General features: G+C 40.4%; 1 long non-coding RNA gene across 1 annotated transcript; it reads left to right on the top strand.

Annotated features, from left to right (window-relative positions):
• Window positions 1-1,234: 1,234 nt before the first annotated feature.
• On the top strand, window positions 1,235-6,432 carry LOC138686887 (uncharacterized). Its single transcript, XR_011326218.1, has 3 exons — window positions 1,235-1,537; window positions 1,916-2,030; window positions 6,323-6,432. It is a non-coding gene; the product is annotated as an uncharacterized lncRNA (long non-coding RNA).
• Window positions 6,433-9,793: the final 3,361 nt, after the last annotated feature.

Genomic DNA, 9,793 nt, shown 5'->3' with positions numbered 1-9,793 from the left:
AAATTAGCAACTGTTTTTATTTATGGATGACTTATAGTTCACTGAGAATTTCTAGACTTGATGCAGCAGAATAAGTCATCTTTAAATCTGCCAGACGATAATTGGCCTGAGTCCAGCAGAGAAAAGATGCAGGCTGAAATTCGGTGACGAGTGAAGATATGAAGAGGATTTCTTTTAGGGCAGATACTTTTTAATATTTTAAAATTCTGCCAAGTTAATTTTTGGAAAGTCCTTTCTAACAGAGCAACAGTTTACTCCTGTGGGTTGACTCCTGTCAGCATCAGCACTGGGTGGTTGCTGCAGCAGGTGCAAGGAGCTCCTCCAAGGGGCCGTTTGGGTGAGGAGCCTGCTGTAATTAGAGCTGATGGTAAATTGAAAAATATACATGGAAAACACCAAACATAGTTTTTAATCACCTCAGAAGTTCAGCAGTATACCTGAAGCTACCAAGGCTTGTCATATACACAAAATACTGGTCAAATTCAATGAAAGAGTTTGTAATAGCAAAACCAGAAAAAATTGGTTCCTGTGGTGAGTTTAAATTTATTTATATTGTCTGGAAAAGACTTGTAAAGTGTAAGTAAATTTGTCCTTCATTAATATTCCTATTTCTGTGAGAGGATAGGACAGCTAAACAGACAATCATCTGTTAAATCAGTTATCACCAGATGTCATCTGCTGTGTGATTGAGATTAGTTTAGGCAGTTTACCATGAATCACAACTTTAGATCTCTCTCATTATTTCTAATTCAACACTAGATGGAACACAGCATCAAAATAGTAAGCACTTGATACTTAGCCGTTACTAAATTAAATCATAGAATCATAGAATACCAGGTTGGAGGGGACCTCAAGGATCATCTGGTCCAACATTTCTTGGCAAAAGCATGGTCTAGACAATGGTAGAATAGCACTAGTGAAATATGGAAGATCACTTCCTGACATTTTATTTGACAGAAAACTGTGTGCCCTGTTAAAAACTGATGTCAAAGTCTCTGTGGATTTGCATGTGTGCGCAGATAGACAAGGCAAAGCAGAAAATGCTGTGATTTGGGAATGTTGGAGCTGTCATTGCTTCTTAAAAATGAAGCTGGAAACGTCAGTAGAATTACAAGCATTAACGTCATTGCTATGTGATGCTGTCACTCCTGATGGCCGTGTGCTTCCCCAGATATCCTTCCAAAATGGAAGCTCATAAATAGGCCTGAGACGGAAGCTTGCCCAGGAAGGCCCGTATGCAGCCGGAGAAGGTTGAGTTGCCTGAACCCATGGGAATGACACAACCCAAAACAACAGGCATAAACACCACTTCTCCAGATGGTCAAGAGGAGGCACGCAGGGTACTTCAGAGGAAAACTATATGTCGTACGTGGGTAGGTTAGTCGTACGTGGGTAGGTTATTCGTGCGTGGTTGTGCTAATGTCTGTGACAGGAACTGCTGGTTGGTGATTTTTTTATCCATTGTGCACAGATGCCCAGCACACGAGGTGTGGCAGCAGGACTTCAGCGGGAGGCTCACAGCAGGCAGATGAGAGAGGTATGCTTTTCAGAGCCTTTGCATTTCTGTTCTTGCCTGACTTTTTAAATAAGTGATTTGCTTTTCCTCATGTTCTAATAAAGCCTGGTCTTTTTGAACTTTTAAAAGCGTTTAAAGCCTGACTGATATTGCCACAGAAGGCCAACAAAGCTGAGAGCAGCTTTGATAGGAGCCCAGCTGCCACTCCCACGTTCCATGCCCAGTCTCCCAGCCTTGGCTGCGTGGTGCCTCCTCCATCAGACTGCTGAGCCATGTTGCTCCAGGGCTGCTGGTCTTAAGGGGAGTCTTGGAGACCTCACCATATCCTTCATTCCTCTTTCTTCTCTTGTTTATTGGTTCTATGTTATTTCTCATGGCTTGCTCTGGCTCCATTTTCAGGAGGGATAGACACCCTTTCTGTCCTCTGTATCATCGATGTTAACCAGCCTGCTAGTGTCAGTGCACAGCTCAGTTTGTTGCTCCCACACTGTCACCTTTCTCTGTGATGGCTGAGGTGAGTTGCTTTTAGCCTGTAAAGCTGATATTACTTAGGTGCCTGATTGCTTGGCATGGGGCCCAATATAAAGGATAGTGTTCTCCTGGATTATCACATCAGTGTGTAGGTCAGTCTCTGTCTTGCACCTTTTAGATCACACTTCAAAATTTAAATCCTTGTAGATATCCTTGTAATAATTAAAAAGAAGAATTCTAAGGAAGGGAGAAAGGTAAGAAAAACAAAGCAGTTCCAGGAGGAGAGCCTTAGAGTTACTGAGAATTTAAATTTTTCCAGTATCAGCTAGACAGATAAAGCAGTAAAGAGATGTGAAGACTGAGCAAATCTTTAGTAGCTCAAATTATTTCTCTTCTAGCTGCTTGCTTCTTGAACTTACAGTGGACCAGTGTCAGCTTCCTTCTTTATCAACTACAAAATGTGATCATAAATGTCATGATTTGGAGTGTGGGAAGGTGTGACTGCAATGGAACAGAAGGAACACGTAAAATTCATCACTTTGGTGGGAGGAGAGAGCACACTGGGGAAAAAAAAAAAAAATCAAGCACTTGTATCAAATGTCCAGTTGAGGAGAAGGCAGAGTGGTTGCACAGCTGTATTTGGACATTAGGATGTGCATTCAGCACCAAGACGTTTGAACTAGCTGTAAATGACCTTGCTCAGGGAGCAGAAGCAGGCCAACCCAGCTGTACAGGGAGCTTGCCCTGGTTTTCAGTGGAGCAATTAGCCCAGGCAGGATTTTGCCTTTCTGCAGTGAGCTTCTTCCTGATGTCAAAGTTAATTCTTGCAAAGCCACTGTAGAGGTTTTTACTCTGCACTGTTCTGCATCTGCAGGAAAAAAGTGGACCTTTCCCACCTGTGAGAAGTATTCCTCTTCAACAGGGAGAAATGTGGCTCCTATAAAAGAATAAGAGAAGGGCAAGGGCAAGGAATAGAGTAAGGTGGAGTTATTCAATACAAATTCTCACGTTAGTAAGGACACAATTCTTGCCCTTGTTTCTGAGCCTTAACAAACACATTCCAGTGTCAGCCCAGTGTCAGAAGCACAGCCTAAAGTGAGTGTTTCTGAACTGTCTCACTCCTTGAAGAGTTTGCCAGTGACTATTGAGACGAGATGAAAATTTCAAGATCTAGAACTTCTAGATGTGTTACCTGGCAGATTTGCTCCATGTATCCTTAAAGTTTATAGACAAAGCAAATACAAGTAATAAAGAATAAAAATTCCGTATTTCAGTAGTATAATGAGGACCAAGGAAAGTGCTGGTTTCTTAAAATGGCAGTATGTCAAGAAGGCTCTCTGGCAGATGGACAATTTCATGCCTTTTTTTGGCTTTGGTTGCCAATGAAAATGGTAATGGTGATCTAGAGGCCAATACATTTAACACCACTGATGTTCTTGGAAGATTTCTGCCTAGATTAGGAAGAGATGTTAGAAAATAACTAGATAATATGATGTTTTCAGATTGGCTGGGCTGATTCATCAACTTCAGAGCTATTAGCAATTATCTATGAGAACCTGTGGACGATGGGAAAAGGTCAAACATTTGCTTGACTTCAGAAGGTACAAGAAGTTGCAGTTATAAATCAGTCAGCCTGATTGCACTTCTCAGAATATCCTGGGAAAATAATCAAATTGTAAGCACTGGGAGGAAAGCAGAAAGAGTCAGTGCTCACCAAATAACGCTGAAGTTACTTAGTTTTTTTTGATGATGCAGCTAGAGGTCTGTTTCCAGAAGAGAAGCCAATAATGTAATTTGCTGTTCTTTAATGTGGCTTTGACACAATCGCAGAAACTCTAGGGAAATGTGGGGTATCTGAAGCTTTGCCAAACTTCATGGAAAACTCGGGAATTACGTATGAATAGTAGTACCATGTCAAACAGGAAAGAAAGACCGAATGGGATTCTGTCCTGCGTCTAGTACTATTCAATATTTAATCAAGGACCTTGACAGTATAAACACCAAGCCTGGGTAAGGTCTAGTTTCTTGATGCTATCAGATCCCAAACTGATGCCTGCAGTAAGGTGAGAAACAGTTATTCCCAAACTTGTCATGGTTTACAGCAATTTAAAGGCAGGACCATTTTATTTAGATTTATTACCTTTGTGAAAGCATGAAGGCTGTCATAATGTGGATACTTCTCCTTATCAGTTTTAATGTCAGATAGCTGGAGAAGTGGGGATGATCCTATTCCAACATCTCTCACTCTTGCCTCCTTCCTTTCTTCCTGGAGTGAAAGTTTTCTCTAGGGAGTTTCTCTGGGATTTTTTTCTTGATCACTATGGTTCCCACAGAGCAGTAAGTTGCAGCAGAAAAATACATTTTAGTTTTGCAGTGACTCAAAATACCTCTAAAAGCCAGAATATTCAAATTCAAGTTTGATGTCCTGAGCTAAAACTTTTTCTTTAGCTTTTCTTGAACAAATGATTTAGTGGGAAAAATAGAAAGTTTTCATTAAGAGATTTCTGAGAGGGGTTATTTGAAACTGTATTTATACATTGAGATCATAGGCCTAAAAGAATCCCAATGAACTGGATTAATTTGAAATAATAAGTCAGCTGAGTTGGGCATATCTTTTTTCTTAGTGAAAAGCTTATGAACTTGTCCTAATATCTGCAAAGAAATCTCAGCCTGTGGTATTTTTAGCCAGCACTCCAGGAACTGTTTATTTGCTGTCCTGAAGTGGGAGGTTCTAATGTTAAAAGAATAACAATAATAAAATTGCAGCCCTTTCCCTGAACAGTTTATGAGGTAGCAGATGAGACAGGGGACAAGCTAATAATAGGAGTATATTCTGGGGTCAGCTGCTGATATGATGTTATTCTACAAGGAATGCATTTTAAGGAGTGTTACAGAGAAAATGTAACATTTTGGACTGTTTCATATGATGTTCTTTTAGAAATAACTTTTCTGAATACTATAAAAATGTTTACTCCGAGGATGAAGTCACATGAGCATTGGCTCTGCCTTGTAAATTCATCTTGGATTGACAACTGTAAGCCATAGATGACTCTAGTTTGTCATATAAGGCAGGCAGCTTCCCTTAGCCTACTTTTGAGTAGTTTTAGGCAGGGACAAACATCACAGCCACCACTCTCCACTAATCCTGAGGGTATCAGTAGCTTCAGCACTCATGGACAGTAATCAACATCATAGAGAAATGCAGACCATTACTGCACTTTTAAATGCCGTTACAAGTTTTAAGACTGCTACTGAATTATGGGACCTGCAGGCAGAGATACACGGGATTTCAGGCTTGCTGCTTTCTGACACTCCTGTGGCATTGGCCTGAGTCATGGCAGAAAAGGACACGTCTTTGTGGGAGTTCACTGTTTAGATGTCTAGTCCTAACACATGTATTCGGTCTGACGCTGCAGTTAAGGGAAGCTGTCTCTGTGCAGCCTTCAGCCTGCTCAAGAAGAACATCAACAGCTGCTAGAGAGAGGGCTGGTTAATTCAGCATAGACCAAGTGTGAATTCTGCAGCGTGACATTATCCAATTTAAATATTTCAGTAGCGCATCCTCCGAGGAACCAGGCAGAGGGCAGCAAAGGTCTCTTTGAAAGGGCTGTGCCTGCATTGCTGTTCCTAGCTTAGCAAGAGCTGGTTCTAAAAGAACCAGTTTCACCAGGGTACGCTGGAGTTCATTACATGTTCATTTGCCATCAGTATGAGACTGGTTGAGGATGAGATTCAAATGCTACAATACAATGTCCTTAATTGGACATTTTGGTAAAAGACAATATCCGCGGGGTTTCTTGATTACTAGGTATATTGATATTATTCACTGTGACCATGCTCTTCTGGTGGAAGTCCATAGTTTTCTCTGTACTTAGTCTTTTCCACATAAGTGAATGCAGTGCACTGGGGAAGCTCCCAAATAAATTACTGTGTGTCTCACATTAACCCTCATTTTCTCGAGGTGAGATAGTGGCATTAGACCAGGCCCAGATGTTGGAAAAACGAAGTAATTATACAATTTGAAATGTGGGAATCGCATCCACGAGGCTTAGAAGCAGAACACTTGTTCCATTTACCCTGCCTCTCTCCTTTCCTTGCTGTTAAGTACTGCCAAAAGGAAAGAGAAAACTTTGCTATAATTAAAAAAAAAAACACCCCCAACCACCCCCAAACCAAAACAAAACAGAAGGTATTGAATAGAATAATTCTGGCTATTGTTCATCAATTTTAGCTTATTGTTGGTTTTTATCCAGCTTTGCAGGAGAACTTCTCCAGCCGGGGATTCAGTCAGGACTGAAAATTACTTGCCTCTTACCTTTATGGTGTTTTTGACAGGATGCTTAACACAGAGCTGACCAGAATGATTCTCCTTGAACAAAGCTGTCATTTGATCAAAGAAAGCTTTGTACTCCATGAATCTGAACAGTAGAAAATGTCTCAACAGGTCAACCCAAAGTGCTTAATGAACAAAGATAGAGGACTTACCTTTCCAGCCTTCCCTTTCTGAAAGGTGTGTTGAGCACTGACTGCTTTAGTGGGTCACACTCTAAATGCAGATGTTAGAAAGATGATTTCCACGTTGAGGACAGGTCATGAGTGTAATCTATTGTTACTGTTCAAATTTTTCTCATGTCTTCTTGTCTGTAGCAACTTGTGTCGCTCCCCACTGACACTTGTTTGATTACACATTACATTATGAATACCTGCTATATGGACATGTAGTGGCATTTTCAGGCTTTAGGAAATTTTGTATTTAAGACGGTTCATGGTTTTAAATTAGCGTCTCTGTAGACTTGCATTATGAGGCATGCTAAAATTTCATTGCTGTTTGATCATACACTGTGTTATTTACAGGATCCCTATTGGCCGGATGGATGTTGCTAATGGCAAAAGTTGCCCTCAATTTCTTTACACCCTTATCACCCAATGGGTATGTTCAGACTTAATCGCACCACCAAAATTTGCACAGAACCAAATACTGCACAACTAACGTATCCATAGCATTTCTTGTGGCACCCTCATCATATTGTCTGAATGCTGCGTGAAAGATAACAACTAAATCTTCACAGCTCCAGGCACCGTCACCCTGATTTTGCTAATGGGGAAACACTACTCGTAGCCTCTAGGCTAACACTGACAAACAGCCTTGTGTACTGCACTGGATAAGCTTAGGGCCTGAGTCTTTCAGCAGCTTTAGCACATACTCGTAGTTGTGTATCAAAATATTAAAATAAGATAAATATTTATATTCAAAGCACAACTGCAGTAGCTGCAAGTTGTGAGTACATTACGCTTCTCCAGACCTGAGCTTTGAAGTCTGAAGGCAGACATCAATTAAGTAAATGGATAATTGGCAATCGCTACATCTGAAGGGTAGGGACTGTGACTTGCCCAGCAGTACACAGGCATTCAGAGTGAGAAGCCAGCTCTCAAAAGTGGTTTTCTGTTGGCTTGGCCAGAATATTTTCTTGCTATTCTCTGTCTTTTCATGACAGCATGAAAATTCAGCATCAGAGAGATTAAGCCTGAGACAACAGACAAAGCTTTTTGTAATCTGAATTTATTCACAGAGCAGGGGCTGCCAGGTACAGTGCTGTGGATAACACATCACATAATTAAAAACTCTATGTACACTAAGGTCTGAACCGAGCTTTACCATGGGAAAAACAATCTTTGTTCTTGGATATTGCTGTCCACCTTTCACTGAACTTGAAAAAGAAATTGTATCATTCAGTTAGCTTGAAATTAAAATATGCTGGGATGCTACATCCCTACACGTGCAACTAGTACTGCTTGCTTTAATACAATTATACTGGGACCTACAGTAAGAGGGACATAAAACTTAGTGCTCAGTTGACATTTATTTCTTGTTATTTCAGCCTTGTGATCTACTATTTCTATGCTGTTCTTCAACTGCCATTTGAAGTACAGAGTTTTTGAAAGCTTGAGTTAACAAAACCCAAAACCTGTTTTTGAAAAGAGAATAAAAAGCTTTTCAGTTCTTTTAAAACTTTTTAGACCATTGTTATGAACGGTTAGAAGTTCATCCTGTTTATAAAAGCAGTTTCATAATTTTTTCCAATTGTAGATGAGATTTTCCTGAATATAAGGCAGTTTTTTCAAACCCAGTGTTTGAACCATCCATCTGTGATTCCAGTTCTCGTTTGGTCATGCAGTTCTCTCTTTTGCACCCATAAACTGAACACCACAAGGATCTCTGGGGTAAAACATGAATTCATTAAAAGCAGTTGCAAATGTATCATACAATTGTGACCACATTGCTTAGAAGATTTTGACTTAAAAGAGGTCAGACAGGGCATATTTGAAGAGTAATGTTGGCTGTGCTGGAGAAATTTGCTTGTGACAGAATTAATTACATTCTCTTCAGCCTGGAACATGTTATTAAAACGGGTGAGGAAAAGATGAGCGGTAAAAGAAGGGTATGTGTGGTGCATGTATTTAACCAGGGTAAGGAAGGACTAGTAGGAAAAAAGTTTTGCCTTCACATTGCTGCAGGATTTTTTTTATTTTATTTTTTTTGTACAGACAAGTGGAGAAAACCAGCTGTGAAATGTGAACAAACATCATTCTCTGGCCTTGTTTTGTGTCCGCTAGTTGTACAGTTTCTGGAGTTATAATATGCAAATATGCAAATACAAACTCTCATGCTGTTTTGTCTCCTGGTTTCTGAAAGAACAAAGCAGTCAGTGTGATCTCGTGAAGGTGGACAGGAAATACCAAGTGCAATAGCATAAGAAATTATCCTGCTGTTTTTATAAATATTTAATAGGAGAGAGAAGGACACGTTCCTTAGTAACAAAGCCTGTGAGGCTCATAGGTCAGTGAAGAGATCTCATTCTTCCTACTTATTCATGAGGTTTTTTTCCTAACTTGTGTTTTCTGAGAGCTGATCTGGCTCAAACTGTAGGATATCTTCACTTCGGAGAGGTCCCAGTGACTGAAGTTTGAGCCAAGGGGAGACACCTGGTTACCCACTCCAAACAAGCTGCTATGTGAGCTGTGCCTATTTGTGGAAAGTTACAGCAAATGGAAAGGGTGAGATCACTTTGATGTAGAAACTGCCCAGAAATACTCAACTGTCCTTTTACGTGCTTGTTCCTGTTGTTTCCAGCACTGTTGTGTAAATGTTAACAGTCTCTTAGAGCAGTGGAGAGCTACTTTGTGCATGTGGCTGTTCCGACAGAAGGAGTGGTGTGAAAAGCAAGAAAAATGAAAGTGAGGGCAAATACCTGAGGCAAAAGGACAAGATCTGAGAAGGTTTCACAGAGGTTTTGAGGAGGGGTAGCTGATCTTTCAAGTACATATCCTGAGAATCTCTGCAAGCTGAGTGGATTATCCAGTTGGTGAAATGTTTTATAAGATGTTCTGAAGAAAAATCTTTCCTGAAGCAAATAAACCTGGAAGAAGTTGCTTTTCCTGCTCCCTACTTTTCTCCAATTGTACAATAGTTCTTTAGCTTCTGAGGGCACTTCTTTTCTCCTCTGTCCCCAGATCCAGAACTGCAACCTGTACTCCAGAACCTTGTGCTGTCCCATGTATGTTTGACATCCCCACTCTCCGCCATAAAACCTCACTCCAGCTGTCACATGAAACCAGAGGCTGCAGAGGAGCTGACAAGGATGATATGTAAAAGTGATGAATGTTTAGGATGATACATATTGTTTCCTGCAGTAGAAGATGGCTCTCCTGGTTTATATGAGAAAATCTGAGACCTCTCAGCAGTATTAGTGCAAGCAATAAAATTTCTTGCAGCATAATATCTATAGGAGGAGCAACAGTTTTAAC

This window comes from Haliaeetus albicilla, chromosome 9 (assembly GCF_947461875.1).
Source record: "Haliaeetus albicilla chromosome 9, bHalAlb1.1, whole genome shotgun sequence".
NCBI classification, from domain to species: domain Eukaryota; kingdom Metazoa; phylum Chordata; class Aves; order Accipitriformes; family Accipitridae; genus Haliaeetus; species Haliaeetus albicilla.
Note: the sequence above shows the minus strand (reverse complement) of the source record. Positions and strands in the feature narration are given on the sequence as shown.